Source organism: Tamandua tetradactyla, chromosome 22 (genome assembly GCF_023851605.1).
Source record: "Tamandua tetradactyla isolate mTamTet1 chromosome 22, mTamTet1.pri, whole genome shotgun sequence".
NCBI classification, from domain to species: domain Eukaryota; kingdom Metazoa; phylum Chordata; class Mammalia; order Pilosa; family Myrmecophagidae; genus Tamandua; species Tamandua tetradactyla.
This window is the reverse complement of record NC_135348.1, coordinates 41,091,823-41,118,769: the sequence shown is the minus strand read 5'-3', so window position 1 is coordinate 41,118,769 and position 26,947 is coordinate 41,091,823. Positions and strand designations below refer to the sequence as shown.

The following is a 26,947-nucleotide window of genomic DNA, read 5'->3' as shown; positions in this document are numbered from 1 at the left end:
GAGGGTACTTTTATTCTTTCCTAATGTTTGTGTATACTCTGAAAGGGAAGTTAAATATTATGATTTTTCAATGTTGTTTTGCTAGTGTTTTGATCCAAGAGTTCAATTTACTCTACTTGCCCTGAAAAGTATGTGTTCTCCCCACGTTTCTAAGCATAATTTGATGTGTGTGAGGAACTGGAAGGGACTATAAGAAAACCATAAAACACAGTTCTCTTCTAGCTAATATTATTTGGCAACAGAGCTTACACCTGAAAGGTTTATTTCTGAAAAGTTCAAAACACATCTTGTGTGCACCATGTAATTATCATATTATATATTTTAGGTTTTACCTCCTTGAAGGAAACTTGCTCTTCTAGTTGTGCCCCAGATGGCATAATTCCCTAGGCCTATTTTACATGTCTGTGTCTGTGTGTGTTTATAAACATATTTTAAAGTATACATCTGACATATCTGACAATCCTCCAAACAGCAAATGACCTTACTAGCTAGACAGGTCCTCGGCCAGCAATCAAGTAGGATGACTGAAAAATCACATTGCTTGGCCTCAGCAGGTTTGGAATTCCTGTCCAAACTTCTGTCTTTAATATTCACATAATTCTCAGCCAGTTTCTTGCAGTTTTCCCTTTTAGGGCATGTGGCAATGCTCCCACCTAGTGGAGCTTGCCTATCTTTTGCTGAACACATTGCAATCAAACCCTAACAACAAATCCCCACTCCAGACACTTCTTCCAAAAAATATTACTCCCTATAAAAACTACCAACCTTCAATCTGTGCAGAAACTCCAAGATTAGATTGATTTTTTGATAAGTTAACGATCAAAGATGGCAGCATTGTTTTCCATAGATTGCTATTTCAAATATAACTAATACTTAGAAAAGAAAGGAAGATATTTCTTATAATTTCCTCAAATTAACATATTTGTTTTACTAATTGACATCTAAGAATGCACTTGAATGTAAAAAATAAGTTATGCTCAGACTATAACCTAAAGAACATGTAGCAAAATGTTAACAATGATTACCCTGAAGTATAAATACAAGTGAAAGACGCAGGGTGAGGTGTTTTTCTTGTTTTTATTTTTGTTTTTTAGATTTTATGAATTGAGCAAGTACTTTTGAAATTAGATAAATAAATGTTTATTTATCCACTAGGCACACAGAATAAAAGGAACCAAATTTCCTAGTTGGGAAGGAACACAGATAGCATCTGATACAATACCCTTTTATTATAGACAAGGAAGCCAATATCTGAGAGATTAAATGATTTATCTAAGGCAACACAACTAATTACCAGCAGAATTACAGATTCTGGGCTTCAATTCCTGTACCTATGTCATTATATCATGATGCCTCTCTATCTCCTCTTTGGTTGGATTCCGTCTATATTTTCTTGCCTGTATTCATTCATCCCACTCTGATTGTGGTTTTCCTTTGAACAACAATTTAAGGCGAGGTTTTATGAAAGGGAAACAACAAGAGTAGGATCAACGAATACCTTCTGTGATGACATCCTACACAAGCAACAAGAATATAGTGTTAGTGTGGGGCAGTCAATCATCCCAATTGATTAAATGTCCTTGACAAGCTAATAACAGTACAGCATTTATATTTTGAGATTCCTTATTAAAATATTCTCGATCACAAAAAATAAGTATGAGATAGAAAATAAAATGTCAAAACTCTAACAAAAGTCTAAAACTCTCTCTGAAATTTTGAAATAGCAATAATTTCTTTCTGACACTGACTTAGTAAAACCTCTAAGGAGTTCTCTTCTGTTTCTCAGAGTACTTCCTGGACTATTGAAAAATGAGCAAAAAGTAGCATAAAACATTAGTGGTCAAGTAAAATAGTGATCATTTTCTACTCATTTCCAGTAAAAAGGTGGCTCCAATCTAGTTTTCATCAGTATTGTCTGGGGACATTTGTCAAGCCCTTACTGCATTCAGGTGTTTTATAAGCAGCTCTAGCACAATAAACCTAGGAAGTAGGTGTTACTTCTTGCTTTGCTGATGAAGAAAATGAAGCCCGAAGAACTACTTGTCCAAGTGACTCCCGCAGAGACACTTCCATTTCTGCCCTCATCAACTCTAAATATTTATATCTATAATTGCATTTTAAGGACTTTGCATGCTAGGTGCCAGCAAGTTATATCTAGGATCTTGTTTGCAAACCATGTCAGCAGTCGGTCAGGTCACTTGCTTTACAAGGATCTTCCTCTAGAGACAAAAGTATATAGACACAATTAATTAACTGTTCCCTCTTAGAGAGTCTGAGTCTGTTCAAGGATGAAGCAAGGGAGCTGTAAGAGACATTCCTCAGAAAGAGAAAACACTTAATCTAGTTCTTTCATAGAATTTCATGAGGGGGAGGTAAACGGCCCAGTCATCCAGAATATCAAAACTTCCTTTGAAAATAAGCTAATCTCTCCATCAGCAGAGGGGCTCTTTGGCAGAGAGAGGAGGCTGGACAGTCACAGTTTACTGTGAGACCACAACATTTGCTTCTTCAGTGCTATTATTTTGGCACATTTCACAAGCAATAAATCCTTTAAAACTTAACAAGTAATTGTTGAGAGACTGAAACTAAAACTGCTATAGTTGCAAAGCTTTTACTGTCTCACTGGAGTAAACTATCATGTTCACTGTTCTGAACAGAAACGGCTTTTAATTCTTTGGGTTACTTTTTAGCACCTGCTGTATATCTGGCACTGTTCTCGAAGCTGCAAGAAATATACACACTTATACACACATACCCAAAACACAGTAATTCCTGTCCCCAAGAAATTTACTGTCAGAATAAATAGGCAAAATACTCATAATTTTTAATGAAGCTTTCCTAGCATGTTAACAAGAACAGGGTCATTGAAGGTGGGACATTCTAAAACTGTCAAATTCAAATATAAAAATCATAGAACTTTTTACACGTCAAAGTCCCATCAGAAAACAGAATTCTCATCAGATGGTTCAAATAAAGAGATGCTAATGAAGGGACCAACTACAGAATTGTGGGCAGGATTGATTAACCGACAAGGGATGCTGAAGTACCCGGGGACAGGTAGCCATGGGATGGCCATTACCACCCGCAGGGCTGAAGGGGCAGAGGAGAAACAGCGTTACAGGAGCACAGTGAGAGCTGGACCTGAAGGAAGGGCTGCCAAGAGGCGCTAAACCATGAAAGAGCACACCTTCTGCTGAAGAAACAGCTGCACAGAAGCAAAGAGGGGATAAGGAAATAATGTTCACACCTCTTTTTCCTCCTGCCAATCCATGTCCTCCCAACACCCACCAAGGCTGGACCCAAGTGGAAGTCAGCTGAGACCCAGGTAACGCTTTTCACAGTCAGCAGTCACCTGAGGGGGAAGGGGGGGGTGAGGTGGACATGGAGGGAAGAAAACAGAATACTAGCACAGAGGCCAGTGAATTACTATTATCATTAAGCTGCAAACACTTACAAAGAACTTACTATGCCAGACAATGGTCTAAGTGTGTTACATATATCAAATCATTTAGTTCTCACAATGACCCTATGAATTAGGTCTATAAGCATCCCTATGACAGAAAAGGAGACTGAGGCATATAGAGCTTAAATAACATGTCAAGGGTCACACAGCTAGTAAGTGATAGAGCCATAGTTGAAACTTAGGTGGTCTGGCCCCAAAGTTCATGCCGTTAAATATTACGGTCCTCTGACTGGCCCAAGCCGACAATCCCTCATGCCACAAAACAGTCATCCTGAGGAGCACCTCTTAAAATGAAATCAACAAAGAAAAATCAGATTTCATGCCTCAAATATTCATCAAATGCTTTTCATTAGTGAACACAAAGAGTAAGTGTTCAGATGTATACTGCTCTACCATACAAGGAAAGAAAATCAGGCATAATTTTGATTTTGCCCTTAATTCCCATAGCTGCAGGAAATCCTGGAAGGGCAGTGGGAAAATAATCAGAAAACAGTCCATTGCAAAGGAGAAAAACAGTGGCAGAAAGGAAAAAGACATGATTTAAAATCCAAAGAGAGAAGTATTTTCACAAAGAGCAACTGCTGCCATTGTTTTGCCTCTGGTTTAAGCTGCACATGGAGAAAGTTGATGCTCATGAACTAATAAAATTGTAAAGCTCCTCAGAGACATTTCTTCTTGGAGGTAAAAGAAAACTGATTAGCCATTTAACCTGAAGTAGGCACAGAACACGAGTTTAAAGGGAACTAAGCATAAAGAAGGACTTATTCAAACAACATTGCAATGGTCACCAGATTGTTGTTGCAACTCATCACATCCTTCCTGGAAAATATGGAAGAAAAGCTAAGCTTTCCCTGGCCTGTAATAAATCACTCAGAAGCTACCACTCCCAGGCTAAATCTTCTGGTCTGCTCCCTACCCCTCTTTTTTTTTTTCCTTCATGTTTTTCCTTTCTCATATTTCCCGTCTCAGTTAAAGGGAAAGAAAAGAGAAAGTGAGAAAGTAAACCGTTTTTGTCCTGTTGTTGTTCTAAATATCTAAGTAAATGTTGGATTAGAAAAGTGGCTCCTCTGCTCCTGCTTTTGCTCAAAATTAATGCATCATAAATCATATTTTTTACAAGCGTTCACCAGAAGGATATATAGTTTTGGCTTTGTACTTATAAGGCAGAGATGATCACAACAAGGATGCAAGTATTAAGAGTGATCAGAAGACGCTCTTGTCCAGAGTTTCTCTCTACCAATCTGCACAAGGTTTCAAATTTCTTGCAAACTCATTAGTTTGACCTATCAGTAAAAATATCTTAAATTTATATATTTAACAGATTTCAAAGCACATGAAGCATTACTTATTTGATCTCATAATAAGCCTAAGATTTATCCAACTTGCTTATTTCTGTTCCGCTGGCACCACCACTGTCTACCAGAGATGGTAAGGCAAAGCCTCCGAAGGTTTGAAAATTAAATGAGGAAAAGAGTAAAGTATAGAAAGTGGGTAAAAGGAGTAACTTTACAATGGAGAAACCTGATGTGCCGGTTTGAAGGGATTTATGAACCCTAGAAAAACCAAGTTTTAATCCTAATCAATCTTGTGGGGACAATGGTTTCTTCTAAACCCTATTCACAGTACTATACAAGTTAGAAACTTGATTAGGTTATCTCCACGGAGATGTGACTCAATCGATTGTGGGTATTAAACTTCATTAGAAGGAGACAGTAATTCTCCACCCATTCTATGGGGATCTTAATTAGTTTACTGGAATCTTATGAAAGAGGAAACATTTTGAAGAAAGCTGGAGATTCTGAGAGAGCAGAGAATGACGACAGAATGGCAAGAGGCACAAGGAGAACTGGTACAGCCAGAGCTACTTTTGGAGATGAAAAAGGAAAACACCCCCAAGGGAGCTTCATGAAACAAGAAGTCATGTTCACAGTTTGTACTCTTGAGATAATGTGATAAAAATGGCACTTGACTTCTGTGGTCTTCCTCCCCAAAATCCATAACCCCAATCTAGTCATTAGAAAACTATTACACAAATCCCAATTGAGGGACATTCAGCTAAATATCTGACCAGCACTCCACGACACTGTCAAAGACATCAAAAATAAGGAAAGCCTGAAAAATTAACAGAACCAAGAGGAGCCTAAAGAGACATGACAACTAAATGTAAAATGATAACCTGGATGGGATCCTGGAACAGAAAAAGGATGTTAAGTTAAAAGAAAGAGATCTGAAAACAATCTGAAGTTTAGTAAATAATAACATCAGTATTCGTTCACTCATTACAAAATATCACATACTAATATAAGACGTTAATAATAGGAAAACTGGGTATGGGTATGTGGGAACTCTGTACTATCTTCACAATTTTTCTGTAAATCAAAACTCTTCTAAAAATAAAGTTTATTTTAAAAATTAAATGATGGTAACATATATAAAGTATTTTGTAAACCATGGCATGAATATTATTTGTATGATGATGGTAATGATTACAGGTGTGTTTTGGTGACAATTCACCAGCAGCTGAAAAACTGGGTTAGTGCAGCTGACAAACTTCGCTCAAATTTCTACTGCAGTATTCAAGGCTTCAGTTTTTTAAAGTCATAAATTTTCATATATAACTTCTAAAAATGATTCTACTTGTCATCAGATGGATTTTAGAAATTATTCAATAGCTCTTTAATGATTCTGAGTCATTTTTTTAGTATCTATCATGTGCCGGGCACTAATCTAAGTACTGGTAACACAAAGGTGAAAGTCTCCAGCCCTCAAGCAGTGAAACTGCAAAGAGAAGAGAAAACGAAATTAGTATCAATGGTCTATAATGTTGTAAGAATTTTACCTACATTGCTTCATTTAATCCCTATAAAAACATTCTATGAAGTCCTTCATTATTCCCCAGAAGTGAGGAATGCACTCACATAGTATCCCGTTCTTATCCCTGGCATCTTGTTCTTATCCCTGGCATTTATGCAATAAAGCCATTGCCTACATACTGTCCATATCGCCAGACAGACTATAAAGTGTTTGAGGATAAGAACCTGGTCATTGTTGTGGCTGCAGCATTAAAAAAAGAATATTACCTGGAAAGAATCCATAGTTGGTGGAATAAATGAATGAGATTTAGTCAAGATTCTCTCCACTGCAAATGATAGAAATCTAGAGGAAAACTACGAAGAATTGATTAGTTCATGTACCTGAAAAGGCAAAGAGGAACACTAGTGTTCTAGAGTGTCTTTTACCTCTCCACCCTTCACTCATCCTGTGGGAAAATGAGGGACTTAGCTGATTGGTGCATTTGTGAAGGGTGTTCCAACCCAGTTCTGGAAGAGCTCAGGTAGCTGAAGCCCTAAGATCAAAGAACACAGTAGGCAGAGAGTTAGACATGGATTTTACCGGGGACTTATGAACAGGAGAAGATACTTCCTGATGGCAGATAGTCAGGAAATTGAAGTTGATGCTGGAGAGTACAAGGGTTTATAAAGGTTTAGGAAATTCTTCTGTGGGAAGAGTTTCATCAAGGTCTCATGACCCAGGGATTTGGAGGTTTGTTACCAACAGTAATCAACTGAGGGAAACTTTAATGCTTTGTTCATAATACCATCTGTACATTCAACCCACCCCCCAGCCCTGAGGAGATGTGATGCCCTTTAATTTCTGTCCCAGTCATTGCAGGCGGCTACATGCAGTAACTTAGTCTCAATATGGAAACTGGGCCCGGGTGCTGGGTCTCCACATGGGGTACTGAGCATGCTAAGCTCAGCTTTTTCTGCTTCCTGTCTTATAGATCTGCCTCTCCACATTACTACAGGGGAGTACTCTGGTCTGCTTTTTACACATGTTAAACTTACCATGCAGGATTTGGCTTTTTAACTCAATTCAGGGGAGAGTTATTAGGAAGTTCACTATGCCTGCACAGCTATACTTTGTTCACTAATCCAGCTTTTATTAGTATTACAGGTGATATTTTTATCTCCATCTGTCTAATTCCTGTCACTATCACTCAATTGATTCCAAACTTGAAGGGGTAGGAGGGAGGGAAGCTGTTCATTAGTCCCCAAAGTCCAAGTGGAAAATACAGGAGTACTGGCCTCAGGCATGACTGAACTCAGGCACTCCAACTACATCACATGAATTCACTCTCTCCATCTCTCATCATTTCTTTTCTATATTGCTTCAAACATCCTTTGTACCCTCAGTTTTCTTTTCCTTTTGTAAAAAGGAGTTAATAATAGCTGTGGAAAAGTTCTACTCTATTGCTTAGGCCTCTCTCCCTAATTCTGATAATAGCATCAGACTTAGAAGAGCTTTCTTCAATGTGATGGTATCTGGCAATTTCAGATTTATAACTTCATAAGCTTAGCAACTAGTGAAAGTGAACTCTTCTTCCCAATGTTTTAAAAGAAAAATGCTGAGATTTACTCTGATTTGAATGATTGAGGTCCTGTGCATATTCCTTGACCAATCACTTGGACCAAGGGGTTAGAAAGCACTGATTAACTAGGCCTGAGTCACATGGAGCCAGAGTGGGGTCAGCATTTATTGAACCACATGTTCTTAAAGCAGGGAAAGTCTGATGCTATTATCAGAATTAGGGAGAGAGGCCTAAGCAATGGAGTAGAACTTTTCCACAGCTATTATTAACTCCTCTTTATGAAAGGAAAAGAAAACTGAGGGTACAAAGGGTGTTTGAAGCAATAGGGAATGTAATATGTGCTTTGTTCTACAACAGGATGCTCCCTGAGTTTCTACCAAGAAATTTCATCACCTTCAAGCAAATAATCTGACTGAAGAAATGATAGAAGCTCTTTAAATGGGTCTCCATCACATCGATGGAGGAGAATTTACTGGATTTCTTATCATTTAACATGCCACTCTGTGCCCTACCATAAGAACACTCCACTAAATAACTAATGGGGCACTATCTCAATGTTTTTCTGGGCCAACTCTTCTCCAGTTTAACAGAAGTCACCTAAAACAAACTGGCTCATTATTGAACACTGCTTAACATGCACCCATTCTTTGCTTGTTTTCATCTTGACTGTTACTACTCACTAGGAACTCTGTGCAATAGGTCCAATATAAGAAGCATATTTTTTTTCTGAAACTCTATCCCTAGACCACTTTGGTAACAAAAAACTTAAATCTCACTAATTTAGGTTAAGCTGAATTAACCTGACATTTTCTTAGTCAAATCAGAATAAACTCAAGTTAGGGTCTCTCCCCCCTTCTCTTCAGTGCATCATTTAAGTTCCAGTTGGTCTAAAGTCATGGAATCAGGAAAGGCAACTGTCCCTCAGTCCATGCTGCCTTTTGCTGGCATTTGACTCATGGAAGGAATCACACTTCTATCCTGGCATCTGCTGAGATGGATGCCTACCAATCTGGCTTCTGGTCCCACAAGCCATTTTCCAATGGCAGTCCATTGTTACAAATGTTAGGTCCCTTCACCACTGCCAATTTTCAGTGCCACAACCACACATAACTACTCTTGGCTGAACAAGAAAACATTTGGTTAATCTCATTCCATGTGTGAGCACATAGGACTTTCTGTAAGGCTGCCCCAGGACCTTCTGCCTGGCAAAATACGCCGTCTCCAACCTCTGCTATTTCATGGAAAAATACTGCTACCTCTCTGGACAAGCAGGCATGGAGTGGGGCACATGCTCTCTCTCCCTAAGATTGTCATGGGGCAGGTTTATAGAAAAGCAGAGTATGTTACCAGGGACCTTCACTAGAGTCTGACCTTTTCTTCTTCTTTCCAATTCTTTCTCCATAGTCCAAGGAATCTTTATGAAGTCTAAGAAAGGAAAAACACTCTCTTATATTATAATCTGTTCTCACAAATCTTCCAATTCTTTCTTTCAACCACTATTTCTGTCAGGACTTTTAAACTCAGAAACTGGGATCAACTGTTTTATTTTCAATTGTTCTTCCAGGTCTTCCTTTTTTGAAACAGTGATCCCAGGCTTCCTGAAATGAGGGTAAAGGAGATTTGAAAAACATGAATTACTGACTGCGATCTTTATGTTCAAGTGTCAACTTGGCCAGATGATGGTGCCTGGTTCTGTTGCTGTGTATTTGAATCATTAGCTTGTGAAACTCATCTATGGCTGATTACCTCTGCAGTCTCTAAGGGGAGTGCCTTCCTCAATGAGTGATGTTTAATTTATGGGAAGCTTAAAGGAAAGAGCTCAATGCAGCACAGCCCAAGCAACTCAGCATATCTCATCTCAACAATTACAGCTCAGCCCAAACCTTTGGGGATGCAGAAAGGAATCACCCTGGGGGAAGCTGTTGGAACCCAGAAACCTGGAGAGAAGGCCAGCAGAGATTTCCCTGTGCCTTCCCGTGTAAGAAAGAACCTGAGTTGAAAGCTGCCTTTCCTCTGAAGAACTATACATTTTAAACTAAATAAATTCCCTTTTATTAAAAGCCAATCCATCTCTGGTGTGTTGCATTCTGGCAGCTTTAGCAGACTAGAACACATGGTTAATGTGAAAATTTTTCCTATGACATAACTTGATTCAAATTGAATTTCTATATTTGAGATGCCAACACCTGGGTCCCAGAAGTATAAACAGCAGATAGGCCAGCAAGTCAATCGGTCCATGAAAACTTGCAATTTAAGACTGACGTGGGAGCAGTATGAGAAGGTGAGAACATCCCCCAGACTGACCAAAGCCCATGTGCCACAGCATCCCCACGTTCAGCACCTACATCACACCACTGCCACCACCATGTCCAAAAAGAGAAAGGCTAAAGGGGATAGTAAAGGAGATAAAGCCAAGGTAAAAGATAAGCAAACCACAGAGAAGATCTGCAAGTTATCTGCTAAACCGGCTCCGCCAAAGCCAGAATGCAAGCCTAAAAAGGAGAGAAGGCACCCAAAAGGAAAAAGCTGATACTGGCAAGGATGGGAATAACCTTGCAGAAGATGGAAAGGCCAAAACAGACCAGTCACAGACACCCGAAGGTGCTGGGGATACCAAGCGAAGTGTGTGCATTTTTGATAACTATAATTCTGGGGACTGTACAGTTTGAAATACTATTTTTTAACGTTTTTATTGTATAATATAACATATATACAAAACAAAAAAAGAAAAAAGCAATCATTTTCAAAGTACTCTTCAAAAAGAAATTACAGAACAGATCCCACAATCTGTCATGGGCACCATACAATCCTCCCAGATTTTTCCTTCTAGCGCTCCAGAACATTGGAGGCTCAAAGAAATAAATATTTTTTTTATTATCACAATTGACTTTTTTTTTCTTTTTTGTGAAAAATAACATAAATACAAAAAACCAATAAATTTCAAAGCACAGCACAATTAGTTGTAAAACAGATTTCAGAGTTTGGTAGGGGTTACAATTCCACAATTTTAGGCTTTTACTTCTAGTTGATATAAGATACTAGAGACTAAAAGAAATATCAATATAATGATTCAGCAATCATACTTATTTGTTAAACCCTACCTTCTCTATATAACTGCACCATCACCTTTAATCTTTCTTCCACTCTTTAGTGGTATTGGGGCTATGGCCATTCTAACTTTTTCATGTTGGAAGGGGCTAGAATAATATGGGGTAGGGAGATGGAACTAGCTGATGTTTTGGAGCTGCTGGCCTCTCTAGGTTTCAGGACCTATCTGGTCCAGGGACCCATATGGAGATTGTGGGTGTCTGAAAAGTTACCCTAGTGTGTGGAACCTTTGTAGAATCTTATATATTGCTCTAGGTGTTTTTTAAGATTCTTTGGAATGGTTTTGGTTGGGGGTTGGCAAGTTATGGTAGGTAGCAATGTCTATCTGAAGTTTGCATAAGAGTGGCCTCCAGAGTAGCCTCTCGACTCTATTTGAACTCTCTCAGCCACTGATACCTTATTTGTTACACTTCCTTTCCCCCTTTTGGTCAGGATGGCATTGTTGGTCACACAGTGCCAGGGCCAGAACCATCCCTGCAAGTAATTTCCTATGCTGCCAGGGAGACTTTCAACCCTGGATGTCATGTCCCACATAGTGGGGAGGGCAATGATTTCACTTACAGAGTTGGGCTTAGTAGAGTGAGGCCACATCTGAGCAACAAAAGAGGTCCTCCAGAAGTAACTCTTAGGCATACCTATACGTAGGCAAAGCTTCTCTACTACATACATAAGTGCCCCAAGAGCAAGCCTCAAGACCAAGGGCCTAGCCTATTGATTTGGGTGTCCCTAATGTTTGACACAGCATCAGGGTTTGCCTGATGGTAAAGTTTGATAGTTCCATATTTTTTCTCCCATCCCTCAAGGGACTTTGTCAATACCTTTTGATTATCAGCTTAATATACTCTGGGATGTATCCAGGCATTACATTAAGCTATTCAGGATTAAAGGACCTCATTCTTATTCTGGGCTCTCTGTGTTTGGATTGTTTAAATGATCTATCCAAAGAGGTTGAGTTAGATTATGTGCTACAGAAAATTTAGGTTCCAGACAAAACAAACATTCCTTCCCTTGGTCTCAAAGAGTAGGTAAGGTTCTAAAATATAGACAATGTCTTCCTTAGCCCTATGTTCTGATTATCTCAATCCAACCTGATTGGCTTCATTCTTATCTCTAAATACTAGGTTATGCAAATATAAAACAGCCTCTCAAAATCCAGAAATAATAAGTACCCTCCAGACTAAATGCGACTGCTATAAGAGCTTACAATCTAGGCCCCTGTTTTCTCATAAGCATTTTCTAAATAATTGCTCTTTTGTTTCTGGTTTATTTTGTCACACCAAATGTCCCACAGGTTCATTCACAATGTTGCATGCCTCACAACTTCGTTCCTTTTTTGTAGCAGCACAATATTCAATCATATATACACAACATTGTTCACCAATCTTCAGCCACCTGCATGAAATACTATTTTTTATCAAATTTTATAGAAATGTAGAAATCTGTTTTACTTTTTTTTTAAGCTATGGTATTAGCACACAGAACACTTCTTTGTTTTTAGGGGAAGGACAAATTTTACCAATAGAATGTCTCCTAAACTGGATTAATACAGGAGAAAACACCTTTCTCCTCTAGTTTTTGTTTTTGCTTTTGTTTTCTTTTTGCATGGGCAGACACCAGAAATCAAACCTGGGTCTCCAGGCAAGAATTCTGCCACTGAGCCACAGTCACACTGAGCCACTGTAACACCGAGCCACCATCGCACCACCCTCCTCTAGCTTAGCAAGACTTGATATTTACTACCAGGATATTGTCTTCCCTGATATTGAACACATTAGCCACCTTGGCACAAAAGCCTTGTGGAACGGAAAAACCAAAATCGTTTTTATGTCCTCATGTCCTCTTCTTCCTCTCAGCCTTCTGCATAGACTTGACTCCACTAAATCTGTTGGGGTGTGACCCCCCCAAAATTCCAGAATGTCAGGTAATCTGGACTTTCTAGTAATGCCCCTAAAATGGCACCCCACAAAAGTGTATTGGATCTTCAAACTGATAATTCTGCCATTTTCATTTCATTTCCTGAAAGTCAGGGTCGGCTCGGAAACAACATGCTAAGTGTGAGATGTCAACCCTCACTCTAAACTTTCCCTGTTCAGAGCATCAAGTGAAGATGACACTGGCTCTTATAGTGGTTTTCTGATTTTGATAGTCCATTGAAGAAGGGAGTTTGAAAGCTGTTGTATACTGGTAATAATTGTCTGCCTATGTCTTGCCTGAAATACTGATTATTTATGAAATGTATCTTTAATAAAGGTGCATACTGTTTGGATTTGGTTTGGGAAAAAAAAAAAGAGTAATGTGACAAACTTTTCTACAACTATTTCACAGTGATTTTTTACAATCCTAAAAATTGACCAAAGCAAGCAACTAAGAAGACCTGTGTCCTCTTTTCTGTGTAAGCCCTTACACATATGTTAACCAAGGCAGGAGGGGAGAGCAAACCAAATGCTTACCATTCAAAAACTTTAGTAATGAACATTAGCAGAATGTTCAGGAACAGTGCCAATCTAGAGTAAAAGCTAGACCCAATATTCCAAACCACAGCATGAACACACAGCACTATGCAGGTAAGAGGGTTCCCAACTGGCCTCCTCTCTATTCCTCACTACCCCCATCCACCATGAAACCACTCTCATACTTCATCTTGAAGAGAAGCATGATAAAAACCTGAAGGACAATTTCATAAAAAGACTATTAAAGCAGAAGACTATATATTGTAAAGTTTAAAGTTTAGCTTCTTCTTAGTTATCCAGTGAGACTTGGCAACAGAAATTAAAAAAAGATGCTTTATTTTCTTTGCACATCTGAGAGTAGAGACAGTGACTGCTCCTCTGCTCTCCAATTCGCCAACATCAATCTTTCCAACAGCAGCACATACCAAAATGGAATGAAGCAAGGCAGAAGTAACAGCTCCCAGGTAACAAACACCATACACTGAATCAACTGTCACAAAAGTTTATATTCTGTGTACTATTTTGCCTGAGGCATGGATACTGAGGTGATTAAAGAAAAAGGAAAATGTATAAAAGGAACAAAGTGAGAGAATGAAAAAAAGAAGAGAAAGAGAACAAAAATTACTTATGCAGTGTATCATAACTCTATGGTAAAATAATTTCCTCAACAAGTTTTGAGTAAAATCAAGGATGATAGAGTGCTAGATTGTTCAAATAAGTAACACATCAAGAATCTCTATTCAGCATACTCCTTGCGAATTCAGAGCAGGAGCAACAACAACAAATGTTTAAAGTTTTCCAGTCTTTACCTATCCCCATGATTTGAGCCTCTTCTCCAAAAGAATTTTAAAATTCTCTGTGCAGCAAGCATAAAATTACCTATTATGTAATCTTATAAAATGCTGCTTTTACAAATGAATGAAATAAAGAGAAGAGAGAGATAAATAAAGGGAGGGAGACAGAGGAAAGGAGCATAAAGCAACCTAGAGCCTTCCTTGTTAATGGTTTTTATTAATATCTTTCTATCTTCATACACTTTCAGGTAAGTTATAAAACCCAGATCTATTTACCAACTGGTGTTTTGTACATTGCTTATAGCTGGAAGAGATACAATCCTCTCAGCAGTGTTGTAACCCATTTACCAGACTGCACTGTAAATGAGCCTTCTTTCCTTCCAGGCTCCCCAGAAAGGGTGTAATGGCATGTCCAGCTACTATAACCATTTCACAAATGTCTTCAAGGAGATTTGAGAAGACCCAAAAGCCCAAAAAGCTTACTGATTTAAATAAAGAATTCACAAAAGAGTGTTATTTTCAATTCCTTAATTTTTTTTATTATTTTCCCCAGCACAAAGAAGCCTTTGTGTCTGTAGATTGACCTAAACATTTGTGCTGCAAAGACATGGAGGTGTGAAAAATGTGACTCACGTTCGTGATAAATTCATATTACATGACATAGCCTTCAAAATGAAAAGGAAATGAAATCTCTCTTTCCTTCAAACTTTCTCTTACGTCAAAGGTTAATTTTGCTTATTCAACAACTAAGACCTAAGCACTTGGAAAATAATGAGTCGATCCAAATGGTTTCTGAGAAACACAGAAAAAAAATTTCTTTTAAGAAAATGCCCCATGGTTAGGTAGAAGTTAGAGAAGATTTCCAGTTTTACTAGCCCAAAGATAAATTACTACAAATTCTGTTTTTGATGCAATATACCCATTTGCTAACTCTCCCTTAACCCACCAGGAAAGTTTAAGAATAAGGACTTTTGATATATATCCCCTGTGATTTGACTCATTTTAGGACACACTGAAATCTTGAATATTTAATTTATAAAATAAAACTGTCAAGAATATGACAATAAAAAATTTATCTTTTTTCTACAAAAAGTATAAAAAATAGGCTTATATCTTAAGCCATAAACAAATCCAAAACCACAGACCGATCACTGAATAGAACATAATTTTTGGTAATAACCTTATTATTTGTTCTTTCTCTCCCACCATTTGCAGTTTAGCGAGAGCAACTTTCAACAGCCCACCAAAGAATTTAGCTTTTAACAGCAAAGGACTTGCATACTGGTCATTCTTCATTCCATTCAGAAAAAGAACTAGAGTTTTCTTTGTATTTAGCTTATCCATGGAACATTATAAAATTTTGAGATAAAATAGGAAAATCATAAAACTTACCTGCCAAAGTAGTCTTACTTAGGCTGTTTGATAACATGGATTGTCTCTTCTATTCTTGATCTGCATAAAAGAAAAAATAAAAGCTAACATGTATTATATGTTTACTTTGTGTCGGCCACTGTTTAAAGCACTTGATGGAAATGAACTCAAATAATATTCATAACAATATTTCCATCCATTGAAAGGAGAAACAAAATCAACTAGAATATGGGAAAATGAAAACAGTCTGATATGTTTGGATGGCTTTTACTTTTTTCTTTCATATTGATCGTCATTAGTTGTTATTATTGTATTTTAAAATGCAAATACAAATGTAAAGTTCTTTTAAAACCTCTTTCAAATTCTATTTTCCCCATATGGAAAACAGGGATAACGATAGTATCTTCCTCATAAGCAGCTGTACTACATCTGCACACTGCAAAGATCTTTCTAAAATATCACTCTTATTCTGTCCCCACTGATTAGATGCAAACAACAATATTCAACTGCTTATAGGACCTAATCAAACTTTCTAGCTGGTTATTAGAACCCCTCTTATTTATCTTATCTCACCATTTATCTCACTACTCCTTCTGTATAACCCTCCATTCCAGTTGGGCCCAGATCCACATCTAAATCATTCCCAATGGCCTGTCTTCACTTACATTTCTCTCTCCCCCCACCACACACACACACACACACTTCCTCACAAATGTACGCATCACTTTTCTCTGCTAATTAAGTCTTCTCCATTCTTCACTATCCAGCTCACATTTCTTTAGCTTCCCTTAAGTCTTCCCTCATCCTACACTGATCTAATAAATATTGAGTATCTACCACGCACTTGGCACTTCTATGTGTGTTCTATAACCCTTTCAATAATCCTAGAGCTAGTTAATAATATCCCTATTATATATGTGAGGATTAGAGAGTCTGTGATATATCCATTGTGATAGGGTCACTACGCTCAGTTATGCTCATTCATCCTGTACTTAAAAGCTTGTACCACACAACTGAGTCCTTCACTTTGTATTTTCTTGTAATGTTCTCTAGTTGTTTAATAGACGTGAAATTCATGTGAGTTCCTAAGTTCCTTGAAGTCCAAGTCTCATGCAGGGCATATCAAAGGTGCCTAATAAATACTGCTGACTTGAACTGGCAGGCAAGGAAGACTCAAAAAATGATACAAAGGTCTCATAAAAGGGTTACTCTTCAAATATTAAATCATCACAAAAATTCCTAAAATGACTATGAACTACCAGATATTTCAGACAGCCTGGCAGAGGTTTCAGAAAAACAACATACAGAGAAATGCTCAATGAATGTTTGAAGATGATGATGAGAAACTCAAAGGAATTGGACTTTTAACAGAATGGAAGAGAAGGGGTTGTCAGAGAAAGATCAGAGTTGCCTTGCAACAACATCTTAAGTATCAAAGATTTAGCTTCCAAAGGGTGTATGTCTTAAGAAGTGGGAAAGATAAATAGGGTGTTTCCTTCCATCACTCTCATGTCCCATAGTATTTCCTTTCCTTTAGCCCACAGAGATATATGTCAGGTGAAGCAAAGTTTTAGGAGGCAAACAAATTGGGTCGTTTCACTATCACTAAGGAAAGTCTGGCATAATTCTTTATCTTCTGTCCAACATCTGGAACCAAATGAAAAGGAGGTGGAGCAAGGCTTGACCATGTCTCAGCAACCACTCACTCAGCCAGATGCCCTGAGTTGCTGTCTCTGTACCTCCCAGACCAGGCACTGCAACTTTATTACAGAACTTCCAGCCAGAGCCTTGAGGATAGAAAGCCTTGTGGATGGAGCTATGCCCACTGCACTGGGCCCACAGTCAAAGAGCGATCCGGGATAAAACAAACCTTTGATATCTGTGGGTTTCAACCTTAGCCATAGCGATACTTCTAAAAGAAAACCCCTACCCAACACCTTTTCAAGCAGTCATTTGGCAATCTGTAAACAGTAATAATTTCCATGACCATGGCCCTTACTGCTTCTTAACAATTAGTCCTTTGGAAACAGTGAATGAACCAGCAGTTAAAAGCTTCTAGCTCTTCAATGTAGTCCTGCTCAGCAATGTGTATGAGTCTCTTTGTGACTTTTATTCAGGGCATGAGGCAGTTGGAGTGCAGCCGACTCCATCCTTCAACAGCCTCGTTTGCCTGGTCTTCAGGGGTCAGAGACTACACTCTAGCTGCCAGCTCCATGCCAAATGACAGGGTGAAGGATATTTTCCACAGAAAGACAAGGTTAATAAACAACCCAAATCACACAGACTTATTTTCTCTACTCTCTTTTCCTCTGCTGTGCCAAGAGACCTCCCTCAGCTTTCTAATGCCTTCTGTCACCAAAACAATTAAGCCAACTACAACGCATTCACCCACACCCTGATGCAGAGAATACTAATGTAACTAACTGGGTCAGCAGAGGAAAGATGGCAAATACCTTACTGGGGAGATATTTAATCTAAAAGCACTCATCATCTCAATAACTGGTTTAAATACAGCCAAGAAAATTAATGAAGCATTATTACCTCTTCTAGACTCCAAGTAGAGACACACAGCACACTGTATCGGCCAAGAATATATCTGCTTTGGGTTTATTTTTAAGGCATTGCTAGTCTAAAACTCTGCAAAAACATAAATATAAATACATACATACTATGTGTATAAAATATTTGTACATAAAATATATTTTCTATATTATATGAATATACAATAAAAGATTTTAATTATATATTTATGTATAGTTATGCATTATTTTTATTTTGCTTTGATTATATTTATCTATTTATGAATGAATGAATAAGTAAAAATTCTATATACATATATAAAATCTTTGTTTAAACATTTAATATTTAATATAAATATATTAATTAAAATATAACACATTTAAAATAGTATATTTATAAAATTTTACTTTATATAAACATAAACATTTCCTAAATATAAATATTTAGCCTCACCTGAAGAAGACCCATTAGAATTATTCAAGTCCTATACTAAACTTTCTTCCACTCATTTTCTTTTTTTCCATTTATTTTATGAATGGGGGTAGAAGGCAAGAAACAAAACTACAGAATCATCACATCTAATGAAGTCTGGCCCTATTATTAGTCAAATATAAACATCAACAGTTTTATTTTCTTGAGGTATACTCATTGTTCAAAAGGGACTCCCTCATTTTTAAGAGGAAACAAAAGGGATTGTAAATATGTTTCACCCCTACACACTGAAAAAAATAACCATTTACTTTTTTAATATTTTCTGGATTTCATAGGTCACTATAACAAGTCCAAAGTAGAGAATAAATCATTTATTTTTAAAATAAGGCTAAAACAATGATAATATTTATTCCCAAATGCACCAGTATCACTCTTATGAAATAAGATAGCCTCGGTCCTTGGAAAAGAGGCATTGGTCAATTCAAAAACCGTTTATGCGCACATCTAACTACTAGGGAGTTTGTGAGCATCAAGAGAGATAGGTAAGGTTTTGTTCATTTATTTTTCTATTTATTTACTTCTCAGTCTACTAATTTCATAAAAGGACGAGAAGTAGAATTTCCTTATAAACTATCAAAGACTATACAAGTTGAAGGTGGCGGCGGCAGTACTAGAAGGAGTAACAGTATGTCTGCTGCTTTTCTGCCCTTCCCCAGACCAGGCTCTCACAAACAGGTCACTGCTGTCCTCCCAAAATTCCCCAGATTTAAAGGAAAATAAATAATAATAAACATTTTATTATTTGGCAGTAGGTCTGGATTTTTAAAATCCATTCCATCAAACATTAAAAGTAAATAATTGTATAATTTATGTATACAACTTGCATTGTTTATGCCAGTTAAGAAGGAAGAAATGCAGAGAAAAAGGAAATATTTTCTTCTGGCAGTTCAAAGCAGCTTTTGACATAACAAGTTATAGCACTTTAAGAATATAAACTGCCTCAGTAAATTCTACTTCCCCCAGGAACTGTCAAAATTGCATTTTGCAAACAGTAAAAAAGAACAATAATATTTCTGTCAAAGACAATGATATCAACTAAAGAGTTAAGAGAATGATAGAGCTCCGTATTAGATTTATTTTTCATTCCAAATATGTGGCAAAATACCTTAGCTGCTCAGAAAGATACATTTAGCAGCTGACAGTTTTCAAGCAATTTAAAAATTTCACTTAAAAGTTTACTATCAATGCCACTGCATTTTTAACATTTTTACCATGAAACTCTTATTTCATCAAATACTAACTAACATCTTGGCAGTTACTACATTCTAAGAGCATAGTTTAGAAATCAGTTATACAAAATTTATTAATTTATTACCCCAAAATACAATAAAATTACATATATACACTAACTTTAGAGAAAAAAAGGTATTTATAGACAGATTAGAGAATTTTCTAGCTTGCTAGCTGCCGGGATGCGACATACCAGCAATGGAATGGCTTTTAAAAAGGGGAATTTAATAAGTTGAGAGTTTACATTTCTACACCCATGAAAATGTCCCAATTAAAGCAAGTCTATAAAAATGTCCAAATTAAGGCACCATCAAGAGGTTACCTTCACTCAAGAAAGGCCAGTGAAGTTCAGGGTTTCTGTCTCAACTGGAAAGGCACATAGTGAACACTGCGAGATCTTCTAGCTTCTTCTCCAGGCCTCTTGCTTTATGAAGCTTCCGCAGGGGCATTCTCCTTCCTCTCCAAAGGCTGCTGGCTGGTGGACTCTGTAGTTCTCATGTCTCTGCTGCTCTCAGTATTCTCAAGCTTTCTCCAAAATGCACCCTCTTTTACAGGATTCCAGTAAACTAAATTAAAACCCACCTAGAATGGGTAGAGTCACATCTCCCTCTAATGAAAGGTTAATATCCACAAGTGGGTGAGTCACATCTCCATGGAGATAACCTAATCAAGTTTCATAATCTACATTGCTGAATAGGGATTAAAAGAAATGGTTGCTCCCACAAGATTGATTAAGATTAAAACATGGCTTTAGTCTAGGATACATAAATCCTTTCAAACCAGTGCAAGAATGTTCCTCAAACACTACACTTAATTGTTCTGACTCCTTTCACCTACGCCCCCAAACCAGTCTTGCCTTCTCTACCTTTTCTACAATTTCATTCTATTTTTCTAATTTTAGTTCTCCAAAAACATTCATGACTATCTGAACTAACTCAAATTTTTATTCACAGATAAAAAAGCCAAATACAGCTAACTAAAAATGACAGTGGGCCGTCTAAAAAATAAAGCAAGTGAATATGTCATTAAAATGACAACAAATACATGAATTAAAACAAAAGCCCCCCTTTTCAGAAACACTACAGTTTTACAGTGAATGTGATAAAAAAAAAAAAGCTAGAGTATGGGTAGAATAATTCCAAAGGGATGCAAAGAAAGTGGTAACAATGTTTGCTTATAGGAAGGAGGACTAGAGGACTCGTCTACTGGATATTTTTTAATACTGTTTGAATCTTTCATCATATCCATGTACTATTTTCTTAAAAATGAAAATATATGTTTAATTAAAATTTTAAAAATAATGAAGATAATTAGATAATATGTAGATAATCTACAAAGCAGACATAAGAATAAGCTGGGGTTTCCCAGCTACCACCAAGTGTGTATTTAATATTTAATTCAAAAACTAAATAGAGAAATTATATTTTAAAACTTATAATAGACAAGAAGTATCACTCATAATTACCAGAGTTAAAGAATTAAATAGTCGTCCAAATTAAAAAAGAAAAACTAAGCTGATGCTGTATTGTATTTGCTTTAAAATATCTGACTCTACTTCAATACCAATAAATCCTCAATAATTTGTGGACTGAAATAAATATCTAAGAAGTTAAAATTATTGAATCCACAATCACTGACTAATAAACATTTTAAAATATGAAGGACTTGAAGGAACCTAGCATTAAGCATTCTGGGCTTTGAGTGACAAACCGAAAATCCTCACGGAAAGGAAAGAAGATTCAGACTTCAGATGTAAAACTTTCAGGGAATACTGAAAAAATGATTCAAAAGAAGAAAGACTTTATATATTACAACATTCATTACAGTTTTATTGTTTGTTCATTTTTATTGTATAGTCTAACATACATACAAAGCAAAAAAATAAAAAAGCAATAGTTTTCAAAGCACTCTTCAAAAAGTGGTTACAGGACAGATCCCACAGTTTGTCCTGGGCTACCACATGATCCCCTCATAGTTTTACTTCTAGCTGCTCCAGAATATAGGAGGCTAAAGGGCTTAAATACTTTTTTATCACCACAATTGACTTTTTTTCTGCATAATAACGTATATACAAAAAAGCTATAAATTTCAAAGCAGAGTATCACAATTAGTTGTAGAACATATTTCAGAGTTTGACATGGATTATATTTCCACAATTTTAGGTTTTTACTTTTAGCTGCTCTAAACCACTGGAGACTAAAAGAAATATCAATTTAATGATTCAACAATCATATTCATTTGTTAAAACCCACCTTCTCTGTCTAACTCCACCATCACCTTTGATCTTTCCGTCCCTCTCTTTAGAGGTAGAGAAATTGAGCTATGGCAATTCTAAATTTTTCATATTAGAAGGTGTATTAGTTAGGGTTCTCTAGAGAAACAGAATCAACAGGGAACACTTGCAAATACAAAATTTATGAAAGTGTCTCACGTGACCATAGGAACGCAGAGTCCAAAATCCACAGGGCAAGCTGCGAAGCCGATGACTCCAATGGATGGCCTGAATGAACTCCACAGGAGAGGCTCACCAGCCAAAGCAGGAATGGTACCTGTCTCCTCTGAGTCATCCTTAAAAGGCTTCCCATGATTGCATTTAGCATCACTAATTGCAGAAGATACTCCCCTTTGGCTGACTACAAATGGAATCAGCTGTGGATGTAGCTGACGTGATCATGACCTAATCCTATGAAATGTCCTCATTGCCACAGACAGGCCAGCGCTTGCCCAATCAGATGAACAGGTACCACAACTTGGCCAAGTTGACACCTGTCCCTAACCATGACAGTCCACCCCTTGTCAACTTGGCACCTATATATATATATATATATCACCTTAGACCATACTTAATTTCCAAATGAAAACAAATAAGCACACATTTTTTCTTTTACCTGACAATACTCAACTGTCCTGCATATAACTGGAAACACATTAAATCTCTCCAGAATAGGGTGCAAATCCTTGGACAACATTCATTCTTAAACTTGATATCTTACAACTTAAATAGTATAACGCAAACAAAACAGCATTATAGTCCTCGTTTCTGTAACTGATCACGTGGTCGAAGTTCATATTTATCACTACCTTCTTCCACTACCCATTCCATGTTCCCTTTCCCCTCAGCAAGCACTTCAGCTGGCCGTGGTTCTTTGCCTGGTGGGGTGACCCAAACCTTCATTCCTGAAGTCTCAGAGTCATTAGTGGTCCTGCCTGGATTGTGTTGTTGCAGTTTTCCATTGATTTTAATCATAGGGCATGGTAGTACTAATAGATGCCCCAGGGGATCTCCTATATTCCAAGAAAACTCTTCTTTACCTCCATTATGTAGTTGCAGTCCTACTTCCTTCTGATAGTCAGGGTCAATTACCCCAGACAATAATGTAATCCCCTTCTTGGTGTGTTGATCCAGAGGCATAAGTAGCCCAAAGTGGCCAGGTGGCAATCTTAACTTCCAGTTCAGTGGTATCACTGTTGTTTCTCCTGGAGAAAGCACACCCCGTTTTGGAACTAAAACCTGTAGACCAGCAGAACTCAGGGTAGCAGGGACAGGAAGCAAAAATTTTCCTAGTGGATCACTAGGAGTAATAGTGAGTGGCACCACACCCATTTCCACCCCTTGGTTCCTGGACCCATGGATCCTGGCTATGGGAGAAACAGCACCATACAGCAGATGCTGATTCAGAGCATACACATCTTCCTGGAGAACATTACCCCAGCCTTTCGAGTTTTTGCCACCTAGTTGGCACCGTAATTCAGTTTTCAAAAGGCCATTCCACTATTCTATCAATCCAGCTGCTTCTGGATGATGGGGAACATGGTAAGACCAGAGAATTCCATGAGCATGTGCCCATCCCCGCACTTCATTTGCTGTGAAGTGTGTTCCTTGATTCGAAGCAATGCTATGTGGAATACCATGACGATGGATAAGGCATTCTGTAAGCCCACGGATAGTAGTTTTGGCAGAAGCATTGCGTGCGGGGAAAGCAAACCCATATCCAGAGTATGTGTCTATTCCAGTTAGAACAAATCGCTGCCCCTTCCATGAAGGGAGTGGTCCAATGTAATCAACCTGCCACCATGTAGCTGGCTGGTCACCTCAGGGAATGGTGCCATATCGGGGGCTGAGTGTGGGTCTCTGCTGCTGGCAGATTGGGCACTCAGCAGTGGCTGTAGCCAGGTCAGCCTTGGTGAGTGGAAGTCCATGTTGCTGAGCCCATGCATAACCTCCATCCCTACCACCATGACCACTTTGTTCATGAGCCCATTGGGCAATAACAGGAGTTGCTGGGGAAAGAGGCTGACTGGTATCCATTAGAACGGGTCATCTTATCCACTTGATTATTAAAATCTTCCTCTGCTGAAGTCACCCTCTGGTGTGCATCCACATGGGACACAAATATCTTCATGTTTTTAGCCCACTCAGAAAGGTCTATCCACATACTTCTTCCCCAGACCTCTTTGTCACCAATTTTCCAATTGTGGTCTTTCCAAGTCCCTGACCATCCAGCCAAACCATTAGCAACAGCCCATGAGTCAGTATACAAACGCACCTCTGGCCAGTTTTCCTTCCAAGCAAAATGAACAACCAGGTGCACTGCTCGAAGTTCTGCCCACTGGGAGGATTTCCCCTCACCACTGTCCTTCAAGGACACCCCAGAAAGGGGTTGTAATGCTGCAGCTGTCCACTTTCGGGTGGTACCTGCATATAGTGCTGAACCATCTGTAAACCAGGCCCGAGTTTTCTCTTCCTCAGTCAATTCACTGTAAGGAACTCCCCAAGAGGCCATAGCTCTGGTCTGGGAAAGAGAAGGTAATGTGGCAGCAGGAGTGGAAACCATGGGCATTTGTGCCACTTCTTCATGTAACTTACTTGTGCCTTCAGGACCTGCTCTGGCTCTATCTCGTATATACCATTTCCACTTTACAACAGAGTGCTGCTGTGCACGCCCAACTTTATGGCACACCCAACTTTATGACAACTTGATATTTAGTTTCCTAAGGAACTGTCAAACAGTCTTCCATAGTGGCTGCACCAATATACATTCCCACCAGCAGTGCATGTGTCCCAGTTTCTGCACATCCTCTCCAACATTTATAGTATCCTGTTGGTTTATAGCAGTCATTCTTAAAGGTGTGAGGGTATCTCATTGTAGTCTTGATCTGCATTTCCTTTATAGCCAATGAAAATGAACATCTCTTCATGTGCTTTTGAGCCATCTGTATTTGCTCTTCAGAAAAAATGCCTATCCAAACCTTTAACCCATTTTATAATTGGGTTCTTTGTTCTTTGGTTATTGAGATGTATGATTTTTTTGTGTATATAAGAAATCAAACCTTTATCTGAGATAAGATTTCCAAATATTTTCTCCCATTGAGTTGGCTGTCTCTTCACCTTTTTGACAAAGTCTTTTGAGGTGCAGAAGCATTTGATTTATATTTTTTTCTCCATTTATCTATTTTTACTTTTGTTGCTTATGCTTTGAGTGTAAAGTTTAGGAAGCTACCGCCTATTATTAGGTCTTGAATATGTTTCCCTACATTTTCTTCTAGAAGCTTTATGGTGCTAGTTCTTATATTTAGGTGTTTGATCCACTTTGAGTTAACTTTTGTGTAGGGTGTAAATATCTAGTTCTTCCATGACCAATTATTGAAAAGATTATTTTGTTCCAGTTCAGATGATTTGGGAGACTTGTCAAAAATCAGTTGACCATAGATTTTGTGGTCTATTTCTACACTCTCGATTCAATTCCATTGGTCAATGCTTCTACCTTTGTGCCAGTATCATGCTGTTTTGACCACTGTGGTTTTAAAGTCAGAAAGTGTTAATCCTCCCACTTTGTTATTCTTTTTTAGGATGTTTTTAGCTTTTCAGCATCTCTTTCCCTCCCAGATGAATTTGGCAGTTAGCTTTTCCAAATCTTCAAAGTAAGTGTTGGAATTTTGATTGCTACTGTGTTGAATATGTAGATCAATTTGGGAAGAATTCACATCTTTAATCTTTGTGAATCTGATATTTTTCTATTTATTTTTTCAAATTCCTCTTTATGCTCTTGTACTGTCTTCTTGATCTCCTTTATGTCATCTGCTATCCCACTTATTTTATTAAGTAGAGTTGTATGAACATCTTTGATTAGTTGTTCCAATGTCTGTGTCTCCTCAGGTGTTTTAATTTGGTCATTAGGCAGGGCTATATCTGTCTGCATTGTGATTTGCTTGGTGATCTTCTGCTGTCTTCATGGCATGTAAATAGCTTGACTGATTTACTTTGGGAGTTGATTTCTTTCAGTAGTCTAAGGCCTTGTGTTTACAGGATGGTTGTACAGCAGGGAGCAGAGAATAAGGTGGGGCACTCAGTGCAGTGATTTGTTTCAGGGCAGGTATAGGTGCCGGTTGGGGATGTTACACTGATGCTTGTGAACAGGGTACCCAGTGGCCAGGGAGGCTGTAGCTGTGCGGGTGCACCAGTCTGGGGGGCGTAACCCTGGTGTGCACTGGTCTTAGGTGTGGGGCCTTTTGTGCGCATATGTAGAGTTGTGGCAGCAGGTTGGTATTATGCCTTCATGGATTGAGGGTAGATGTGACCTGGCTGCGTAGGTCAGCACTTTCTCAAAGCTGGTAAGTATGGCTGAGGGGCATGTACATGCACAGTTCTAGGACTGCTGTAAAGTGCGGTTCCCAGACCTGAATGACATGATTGCAGGCCCCTGTGCATGCATGGGTCTAGGAGTGCTATGAACTGATGTGCAGAGCTCAGGCTGGGGGGGGGGGGGGGACAAGGGGGGGCAGGGCGAGGCTGTACAATACTATGGGTGGGAGGCAGGTGTAGCCTGGGTATGGAAGTTAGTGCCCGCAGTCTTTATGTGCTGGCAACAGCCTGCAGGGAACAGGGAGGGGGAGGTAGCACTTGGGAGAGGTGCAGGAGAGGTAGGCTGCACTTGGGGTAGAGATGTGGGGCAGGTACATACACTGGGTGCTGGTGGGGTGGGGGTGCCTGCAGTGTTTGGGTGCGTGGAGTATGGGGTGAATTGCTGCTGGTGAGGGTAGTGCACCCAAGGAAAACAGCCTGGCTTACTTCCTAGGTGCTGGCTCCTATCTGTGCACTCCTGTGGGCTCCGTGCCTCCACACCAGGCTCCAGCAAAGCCTCTCAGT

The 26,947-nt window shown here is 38.4% G+C and overlaps 1 long non-coding RNA gene across 4 annotated transcripts in view; it reads right to left on the bottom strand.

The window, feature by feature from the left end:
* The window catches only part of LOC143666350 (uncharacterized), a 139,368-nt gene that overhangs the window by 74,513 nt on the left and 37,908 nt on the right, over positions 1-26,947 (bottom strand). For 2 of the 4 annotated variants that reach the window (XR_013167544.1, XR_013167541.1), the window contains exons 2-3: positions 18,100-18,195; positions 15,580-15,639 (exon numbers count right to left, since the gene is read on the bottom strand). This is a non-coding gene — a long non-coding RNA (uncharacterized LOC143666350). Of the gene's footprint in view, positions 1-5,794; positions 6,242-6,543; positions 6,810-15,579; positions 15,640-18,099; positions 18,196-26,947 lie in introns of those variants that run through there. The other 2 variants (XR_013167543.1, XR_013167542.1) reach the window with 2 other exon arrangements.